The sequence below is a fragment of the Epinephelus moara genome, chromosome 6 (genome assembly GCF_006386435.1).
Source record: "Epinephelus moara isolate mb chromosome 6, YSFRI_EMoa_1.0, whole genome shotgun sequence".
Classification (NCBI taxonomy): domain Eukaryota; kingdom Metazoa; phylum Chordata; class Actinopteri; order Perciformes; family Serranidae; genus Epinephelus; species Epinephelus moara.
The window spans coordinates 3,634,157-3,644,622 of record NC_065511.1 but is presented as its reverse complement, the minus strand read 5'-3'; the positions used below and the strand labels follow the sequence as shown (position 1 = coordinate 3,644,622).

Genomic DNA, 10,466 nt, shown 5'->3' with positions numbered 1-10,466 from the left:
ACGGTCAAAGTTGTCATGTTGAAATTTAAAGTGTGCTGATGGATTTATGTTGGCAACCAGGGATGGGCAAAAATACATCAAAATGTATTTCCAAATAAAATACCAAATACCCAACTTATAATTGTATCAAAATAAGCTACAAAATACACAGCCACAAAATGTATCAAAATAAAATACTTTATTTTTGTGTTTACCAAATATAAAATACAGTACTGTTTGTTTCACAATTTGAAAGTAAGCCCCATCTAATATTGCCGATCTCACTGTCCACTGAGTAGTACTTGTGCTTGGAGTAGGATTATCCTCTGATGCTCCCAGGGTCTGGCCAGAACTGTGGAATAAACAGATGGGCACTTTACAAACAAGATATGAGACCGATCAAAGTTTTTACATAAATAGCCTAAATTAAATTATCTAGGAGTGCAGTACACAGCAACATAATTAAGATCCTAGGAAGAGAAGCGGGAAAAACAGCAAATAGACTCAGCAAGCTCAATAATAAATGTCTAATTTTCAGAGGCCATGCAACTAATAGTAACACATAAAATTTAACTCATGGCCAATTAGTTGCCTCATGGTAAGGGCTATTGTCTCTATACCAGTATGAAGAAATGTGTTATGTTTAAGGAATGCAGCACATACAAGCTTTCACTAGTTCAACTCGCCTGCTCTCTCTCACTCATCTTTTCTTCACATGACATCACTGAATCTGACTTGCAAAAAAGGGAGAATGAGTTTAAGGCTACATGCACATAGTCTGTAAATATTTAGCAAAGAGTGCAAGCTTAGTTTGGCAAATTTAAAATGAAAGGTGCATGAGAACTATAGCCTACTAGAAATGGTAAAGAATGGGGTTTTCAGAGTTTTATTGCCATTTGCACAAGTACATCACAGTACAGGTGCACTGGAATTCTTGTGCGTTTCTCCGAGCACCAGTTAAAGGATAACATCTGTATTTTTCAACCTGGGCCCTATTTCCCCATGTGTATGTGTGCGTATGTGCATTCAGATCGCCAGTGCTATCTCTGTAAATAGCATACTAAGAGTTTCCCTTACCTCTGGGCTGTGTGACGTCATCTCGCGAGAGCTTTGCTTGTTGCCGGAAGAAAACAGAGCCATGCTGAGCGCCGCTCAGAGTGGCGCAGGTTGTCCCGGAGTACAGTTGAGAGTTTTACTGCATCGATTGAAAAAAATGGTTTGTGTTTGTGCTTATCCAAATTGCAAGAACAGGATGTCGCGCAACACCCCGTACAGCTTTCATAGGCTGCCTTTGTCGGATGGCGAGATGCTGAAGTTGTGGCTAATTGTGCTACAAATGGATGTTAACACTCCTGTCCAGACACTGCGCCTTGCAGACCATCGGGTCTGCAGTGCTCACTTCTCCCAAGATGACTACTGCCAGCCGAAGAAGAGAAGACATCCAATCCTGAAACACCTCTTCCTCAAGAAAATGGCTGTCCCACGAGTAGAGAGAGCTACTGACACAGTGGAGCAAAGCTCTCGCGAGATGACGTCACACAGCCCAGAGGTAAGGGAAACGCTTAGTATGCTATTTACAGAGATAGCACTGGCGATCTGAACCGGTCAGTGGCGGAAAAAAAGCACTTTTAATGCGCAAACTTATACAGGACACATTTGCACCCGTTACCGTTTTAGCTCGTTTCGCGGCTCTCGGTTGCATCCGCCTCCCTCAATACAGAACCAATTTTAAAACGAGTTGTACCTATGAATTTTATGCACACATACACATGGGGAAATAGAGCCCAGGTTGAAAAATACCGGAGTTATCCTTTAAAAACAAAAGACACAAAGGTCAATAAAGAAAACACACTAAATCACATAACAAACAAGTACCAAAAGCAAATAAATAACAGTAATAATGCAGTGAATAAATAAAAGGCACATTATGAATATTGCACATTATTGTTATAAGGGGTTATTGCACAATGTCCTTATGTGATGTAGGCCTATATAGTGTGAAAAAGAGTTATTGCACATTGTCCTTATGTGGTGTGTATAGTGTGAAAAGAGTTATGGTGTAAGATAACTTCTCCCCTCTGAGGCAAAAATAATAATAATAGCCTAATAATCCGCCATCTGGGACAAACTGGACAAAGATATCAGAAACTCTTTAAAAGTTTGTGGACTGTGTGTGAAAACTGACGGGAGTTTAGACCCTCATCCTCCACTTCAGAGAGAGACGGCAGGTCACTCCGTGTCCGGAGCCCAGTTGGGGCCGGTGCCAGACCGCAGTGCACGCTGTGGAAATGCTCTGACTGATTTGCATAGTAGTGAAGTTCTCCGGTGTGCGCAATGGAGACAGAACTGCGTGGAGACCGAGCGCAGCGAGGAGAACAGGTGCCAAGCAGCACATGAGGAAGATGAAGATGAGCTAAATCAAGCACAAAGTGACGAGCTAACATTAACTTAACAGTGAAAGTTAGCAGTTAATATTCACGGTTTAAATGACCTAGCATCAACAAACAACACTAACATTACACTGAAAAGGAACTTGTCAAGAACGCAAACAATTCATGGTTAAGAGAAATAATATTAGAAATAAACTAGCAACATTAAACCACTCACCTTCACCTGGGTCGACATCCTCGACGGTCAGAGCTCAACAGGTCCAGGCAAGCCCAATTAGCCTACCTCCGAACACCAAGGCAATTTCTATGCAGTTAAATCTACAGCAGCACCTAGTGTTCTTATGGTGTCATTAGCCTATAGGGCCACATTGTCTCACAGAAAGTAGCCTATTTTAAAGAATTTTGAAAATACAAAAATACATGACACTGAAGTATTTTGATACAAAATATCAATGCATTTTCATCACTGCAATAAAATACAAATTACAAAATATTATTTTGTGTTTGAAATCCATATTTTAAATACATGTACTGGAAAAACTGCCCATCCCTGTTGGCAACTTATGCACTGAGTAACATTACAAGTAAATGTTCCACCTTAAAAGTTGCCAGCAGTTGGCCTTGTGAATTAATTGTCATTTTTTCCTCAGTCTATAGCTGCTGCAAGAGGCAGTAAAACATCCTTTGACCAATCAGTGGACTGCAGTGTTTCTAGCTCCACCTTTTAGTACCAGATTTGTGTAGGCCTACTAGGCGAGGACAGTAAGGAATGGTCCATTGGTACCATCCACAGCTTTTCACAGTGGAAACAAAAAAAAAAAAAATGCATACTGAACTGAACTGAACCATACCAGACTGCTTGGTGGAAACGGAGCTTTCGTGATTCAGTAGTTTAGTAGAATATTTCAAGCATATCATTTACTGTTCTTGTTATAGTTTTGTTCACAGCGCTTTGATTTCTATGACACTGTGGGTGGAGATCAGTTCTTAAAATAGTAAAAGTGCTTCTTGTAAGTAACTAAAGTTGTAACTGTTCTCTGTAGGCTCCCTGGTTAATGGCATCAGCCAGTGTCAGTCCCTCCTGTCAGCTAGTCCAAGCTGGAGCTGGTCCTTACAGACACGCCCTCAACAGCGCTGCCCTGCTAGTATACATCGTCACAAGGTTGACCCTGCCAGCAAGAGGTCAGCTGCTCTAGTGTGTGTTTGTGCATATGTGTTTGCATGTTCAGTGTGTATGACTCGCCTATAAGTAGTTGAAAAAAAGGTGTGCTGTGCTGCCACCTACCCCACACTGGCAAAAGTAATCCACTTGTCACCTGTAAAGCAGATCTTTTTTTTTTTTTTTTTTAGGTATTTTTTTGGGCATTTTTTAGCCTTTATTTGACAGGACAGACAAGCGTGAAAGGGGGAGAGAGAGAGAGGGAGTGACATGCAGCAAAGGGCCACAGGCTGGAGTCGAACCCGGGCCGCTGCGGCAACAGCCTTGTACATGGGGCGCCTGCTCTACCACTAAGCCACCGACGCCCCGACCTGTAAAGCAGATCTATATTAAATAATGCCATTAATGTAATCACAGTCTAGTGTTTACATGGGCTCACTTTTACTACTATGTCCTTGCTTTGCTATACCTGAATATGCTATACAGAGTCCAATCATGGATGTATAAAGAGAACTGGATACAGCATTGAAAGTTGCTCAGTGGTGCATTAGGGGGAAAAAAAAGCTTATTCCCGTGGTATGTAATTGCTATAGATATATTATAATCAGGGGTTTAACACATATTTGAACTGAACCGTTTGGTATCAGGCTTTCAGCTCGATATGCATTACAAATCGAAAGATTTGTTGAACTATCCTATTACATTTGGGAAATAAAACATACAGTTAACACTGTGTTTAATATAATGTTCTCAGTACCACTGGGCACAACAAGGCAGCCCACAGGATGGAACAGGCAACATGCTGTCTGTCCCTCCCACCCCTAAACCAGAACATTCTATTCAACTGAGACACGCTGGGAGGCAGCTACACTAAGCTAGCTCACTGCAGGATGGGTAATAATGACATTACCAGAGCAGAGACAGAAGATCCTCCGCTAACCTACAGGCTGTGAATTATAAGGGGTATAGAGAGAGACAGTGATGGATAGAAGCCCACTGTGCCAAAGAAAGAGCTGCCGCACAGCTACAGACTCTTCTTGGCAGCTAAACCAGTGGCACAGTAACATACGTGACCCCTGTGCCGAAACTCGAGCTGCTGCACGGTAACAGACTCTCATTAACAGCTAATCCAGTAGCACCCACAGCAGCTTACATTAGCCCAAACCACACACCCACAACGGGCCAGGTAGCTGATTCGGCTAGAAAGACTGAAAGGTTTGTTAGTGACAGCTGTATATCTGTTTATATGATTGTGGCATTTAACAGAGATGTTTATTCATGTATTTATTTGACTGAAAGAGCTCAGAGAGCTCGTGGGAAGTAGCAAATTTGCCGGTTACGTACAGGGGTGACACTACACTGATATTATGTGCTGTATGTACAGCTCTCAACTTCAACAAAAGCTTTGTAACTTTGTCCTACATGTCTTGTTTTGCTTGTATAGTTTGTTTAGTGGGGGTATGTCCTTGCGTATCATTCTGTGCCCCCTCTCTAAAGTCTGTGCAGTCAGTGCAGGTAGAGCTCTCCATGAGCTCTTTTTTTTCTCAGCAGCAGTTTGTGACTCCTGTGATGGAGAGAAGCAGTTGCTGCAAATGAATGCAAACTTTTAGACCCAGCAGAATGAAAGCTTAAATTTCAATTTCAATGCATCTGATGATCTGCTTCTCCATCCAGCCATAAGTGCACTCTACAATCTGACAGTGTGGTGCTATAAATGACCAAACATGTTTATATATTTCAGTAGTGCTCCTGATAAACGGTCCAGCTCCAAAAATAGAAAATCTTTTTTGTGGCGGCAGATGTTTTAATCATGGCAGGCTGCCACAAATAAATCAATGTGTGAGCAATCCTGAAATACATAAAGTAACATTAGAATCATAGACTTACTGACTGTTATATATTAGACTGCAATAGTTTCACATGTATGTACCTCATGAACTTGCAACTGCCTGCATGTGAATATGTGTGTGTGTGTATGTGTGTTTGTGTGTGCGTGCATAGACCAAAGGTGCAAGCGCAGAGGAAGTTTGCCCAGTCCCCTCCCAGCTCCCCAGGATCTCCTGTGTTGATGACACCAGCACAAAGTAATCACAGCCACAACCTGGCCATGGTCACTTGTCTGACAAGACGCCGACCCAAGACTGAGGACTTCTTGTCTTTTCTTTGTCTGAGGGGTAAAATTTAAGCACACAAGCCATCCAAACACAAAAGGTAGTGGTCTGAACTGAGGTTGGTCACAGAGTCAGTGCCAAGAGCTCAGCTGCATATCATGATATACACACTACTACATAAGCGCTGTTCAATTAATGTTGAAGAAACACCAGTCTACCNATATATACACAGCTTGAGTTATGGCCTATTTCCTTCCAAGCCCTACCCTTTGCTAAGACCTTTTGGTCGATGGCGAGTTAATTTTTGAGCAAGCTTGCTAATTTGTAGTAGTATTGTGTATTTCAGTACCACAATACTGTAAACAAGGTTTAAGGTGATGGAGTCAAAATCACAAAATGCCCATTGTAAGGAAAATTCCTCTCTCTGAAGAAATGATGGACTCGATGTGAGGAATCAAGTCTCTTTAATGCATGCAGCATGGAGAGAAGACCCAAGTGTTCTCTGCCAACTTTCAGAATATACAGACTTTAAAACCATACTGAAGCTCTGACCCCAGCTTTGTACCTCCCAGCTGCACTCATAAAGGAGATTGTTCCCCATAAAACAGATTTACCAATACAGGACATTTTCCCCCCCACCAAAGGAAAGGTCATGACTCTGAGATATAGGAAATTACCCCCAGTACAGACTCCTGAATAACTGCCCACATCATTCATATCACTGGTTTTCACAATATGCAAATTGTGGCATCCATCATGGTGGTATTAATTGTCCAGAAGGCTTTTTTGTAGAGTGCATTGAGTTGTAGATGTCTGTCAGTCTTAAAGTCAGTCAGACTCAAGGTGTGAGGGAATGGCCTGTCAAATATTTCTGTCTTTCAGCTGTTAATTATAGCCTCACCAAAAGGCTGATTGGGATCAAATTTGTTGGGAAGCATCATTTCCAGTTATGGTGCCAAGTTTCATATCTCTAGTTCTTTCCAGCTCATGGCAATTAAAGCCGAAGTGGCTGACGACATATGATAATAATGATAATAACAAACCGGCATAAACTCAAAAGGATTCTGCCATGGAGGCTTCAACCCTAATAAAGTGGAACAGACTCAGTTGTTCTGCCTCTTCAGGGCTTGAATCCTAAATATAGCCACAAGTGGAAATCCCAGGTTTAAGCCCTATGTCAGCCAACAGCTCAATTGCAAAAATCAAAGCCACAAGCAGCAGCTAGCAGGTTTCAGGCTTTACAATACTGATCAAAGTTACTTCAGCTGGTTCAATTTTGGCTAAAGAAGGAGTGAGACCAATACCACACTTTTTTCATCATTAAAATGTATGCAGAGTTTAAAAAACTGCACACTAAAAGTCCTGCAATTTTGCCCTTCTTTAACAGATGTGCATAAAACTTGAATTTAGTGAAAGATGTCTTCACTGAGTTTAATCAGGATTGCTCTTAAATAACTTGAGTTGTGGCCTTAATCCCGGTAAGCCTTAACCTTTGCAAAGACTTTTTGATTGATTTTGGCCATATTTTGACCAGTTTTGCTCCCTTTTAATAGAATTGTGTAGCTCCATCCCATGATGCTGCCAAACAAATTTGGTGTTGAAACAGTCAAAATCAAAAAAGTAGATGTCATATTACTATTTTTCACATCATGCAAATTAGTAAAAATCCATGATGGTGGCCATAGGTGCCTGAGCAATGGAGCACATGGAGCAAACGCATTCCTGTTATTCAATTAAGGGGTTCAAAGTAATGGTTTTGCTACCCCATTTTTTTGTCTTTTTAAGAATAAAATTATCATACAGTCCCTGCAATCAGGTGATAATATTTAAGCAGCCTATATCAATAACAATTTTACTATTTTCAACTGACAATAACAAATAGCAAGAACATTACATACTATTGGACCACCCTTTGAGTTGGCTCAGTCCAAACTGTCACTGATCGCAGAGCTGATTGACTGATTGAGGCAGCGCAGTGAGAGAGGCAGATAGACAGAGCGGAGCATTACGTCGCAACGCCAAAGTGTCTGAATTAACAGTCAGATGTTCAGCAGTGGAAAGTGATTTCTTTAGACTTCTACGGACTACTTTGTTTTAGTTTCAGTATTAGTAAGACTTTAGAAGGAATTATTTATAAATATGAGAACATATCGTTCTGTGTCTCTCCCTTCATCCTGTGCCGTTCTTTTATTGTTATGAGGGGCAGATTTAGTGATTAGGGGGCAAAGGACTTCAGGCAAACGCTGTCTTTCTGTCCTGCATTCAAAAGAAGTATTAATAGCACAATGTGTTTGAACAAAAGTCTGTTCAAGGTTGAGCTTTCAATTCTAATATAGCCTAATGATGGATCATTTGGTTAATTATAATGCATCATATTTTAATTGTTACATTTTGCAGACCCACCACTAATAATGTGTCTTTCTAACTTTTTCCTATTTTAAAACATAATCAGATGTCCATGATGTTGGCCTTAATTGTCCAAGAGGCTTTTTGTAGAAGACATTGTGATGAAGTTGAGTGTCACATATCTAGGCATGGAATATTGCGAAAATCTGGGAATAAATTCCTTACCAAAAAATTTCTTCACTAATGTGTTTGTAAAGGTGTCTAATAACACATATAAAAGATTTAAGTTCAACTCCCATAGGAAAATCCGTGACAGCTGCTGAAAGTTGGGGTACCCAGAACCTTATCGGTGAAAAATTGAAAATGTTAACCTCTGCCTTGAGTAGCTTGTGAGGGGTCAAACTAGGGTTTTTTCAGGATTCTGAATTGACTGCAAGCATTTGTTTTGCACCATAACCACGGGGGCCCCGTCTGATTTATTTTATGTGTAAATTTTAAAAGTAGCTTTATTCATTTATTTCAATATCTCTAGTTAGAAAACAATACTGCTCTATAATGTCAAATGTCTCAGGAGTCTAGGTCTGAGTCATTATGGATACAGTTCTAGCATGTAATGCCTGTACAAGTTCTGCATGCTGAGATACACTTGACACCATTTTTCTTGCAGCTGCACTGCCGGTTGCTGCAATCTCCATTACAATTACAGTTTGTGAACTGGAGTAGCTACTCAGAAGCCATGGGGTCTAGTGTTGGAACTGACTCATAACCATGAAGTCTACCATTCATCTATAGTTCCTGGGGTCCAAAGACATACTCTGAAGAAGCATTCAGTCCCGGGTTTAGAGCTAGGCATGGAGAGAATGCTGTGCAGGTGCAAAGTAGAGTTTCTCTTTTGATCAGCCCGGCCGCTGCCTTCCGCAAAAACATGTTGTATTGAGTTGCACTCAAAGTTGTACCTGGTGCATGGTGTATGCACTGGAAAACTGCCATACCAGCCCTGATCAGCGTGTCCTTAGTAGCCTGTACGTCAAGGAGGGCCACTCTGAAGTTGTCAAAATCCGGCACTTGGGCAGTGACTTGCGACGTCAGAAACTAACAAAAAAAGGCATCTTTTAACATCGGCATGATACGCAGCCTGTCATCATTATAGTTTAATGGCACCCAGTGGCGTCAGGGGGAAACCTGGCTAGACAAGGACGAAAGTTAAGGTGGCTAAAGTCCAAGTAGCGCAGGCTGGAGGGGTGGTGGATGGGTACAACAAACACCGACTTTCACCCGAGAGAGCAGTGTTCGCGTCCCGTAAGATTCTAAAGCCAAAACCTGTTCTTTTTTTCCTAAACCTGAAAAAAACAGAAGTTTATCTTCAAAGAAGACAAAGCATGTAACAGGCAGAACTTGACACAGTGTCCCAGAACGTCAACAACCAGCGCATCCAGGGAACCTTGCACATCATACGTGGACCAAAAGTCAATATGTGACGAGGTCGGAGTGAGAATGTGTTGCAAAGGAAGATGTCCATGTGCTCATCAGTGTCTCCTGCACAAAACCTGTCAAATAGAGTTAATTTCCCAATGGTCCCAGACTGCAGAAACCATATCATAACCGGTGAAGGCATGAGAAAAAAGCAGGTAGTTCCTCTGTCTTTCAGAGAGAGCTTTTGGATCTTCCTGACCTTGTAAGAGCCCTTCGACAAGGTTCAGAGGAGTAGATGATCGATGTTTGAGCTATGGTGCACCAGCATTATTAGCACATCTGTATCTTCTGCCCGCACCTGGAAATAGAACTAGATATGTGCAAAGTGTCTAAAACTGTGCCAAACACTGCCGATTCAAACCTTGTTCATTTTCTGATCTTTGTTGCTGAACAAGGACAAGGGGAAGGGAGTAGAAGTAAGCTCATACTCTATGCTTGTCTCGACTGTCATATCCCGTTGGGCGAAGATTATCAGTCAGTTGAACAACTTGAGTGAGTTTAGGTGAATGTTCTTGTCACTGACCTGTCATTGAATTTTTCTGAGCGATGACAGGGCCTGTACCTTGAACTTCACCGCCATGGTCTATGTCACTGACTGTCCACCCAGCTTTATCTGCATCTCCCTCCCTACTTCAGCCGCTCTCTCAACGTTGACTGCGTCTTCTGCAGTGCTCATGGAATCTGCTGAGAAGGAAACAAGCAACTGCTTGTCTCGATCGTGGTTGAAGGGGTTGTTCTCCTCAAACCATTTGTGGGCAAGCCCAATATCACAAATCACAATTTGCCTCACAGGGCTTTACAGCATACGACATCCCTCTGTCCTTATGACCCTCGCAGCGGATAAGGAAAAACTCCCCAAAAAAAACCCTTTAACGGGGGAAAAAAACGGTAGAAACCTCAGGAAGAGCAACTGAGGAGGGATCCCTCTTCCAGGACGGACAGACGTGCAATAGATGTAGTACAGAACAGATCAGCATAATAAATTAACAGTAATCCGTATGACACAAT

General features: G+C 41.7%; 1 protein-coding gene across 1 annotated transcript in view; it reads left to right on the top strand.

Moving 5' to 3' along the window:
- The first annotated feature begins 3,433 nt into the window (after nucleotides 1-3,433).
- LOC126391212 (uncharacterized) overlaps nucleotides 3,434-10,466 on the top strand; it is a 59,398-nt gene continuing 52,365 nt past the window's right edge. The window contains exon 1 of the mRNA XM_050045811.1: nucleotides 3,434-3,551. The gene's annotated coding sequence lies outside the window, so the exon portion shown is untranslated. The remainder of the gene's footprint in view (nucleotides 3,552-10,466) is intronic.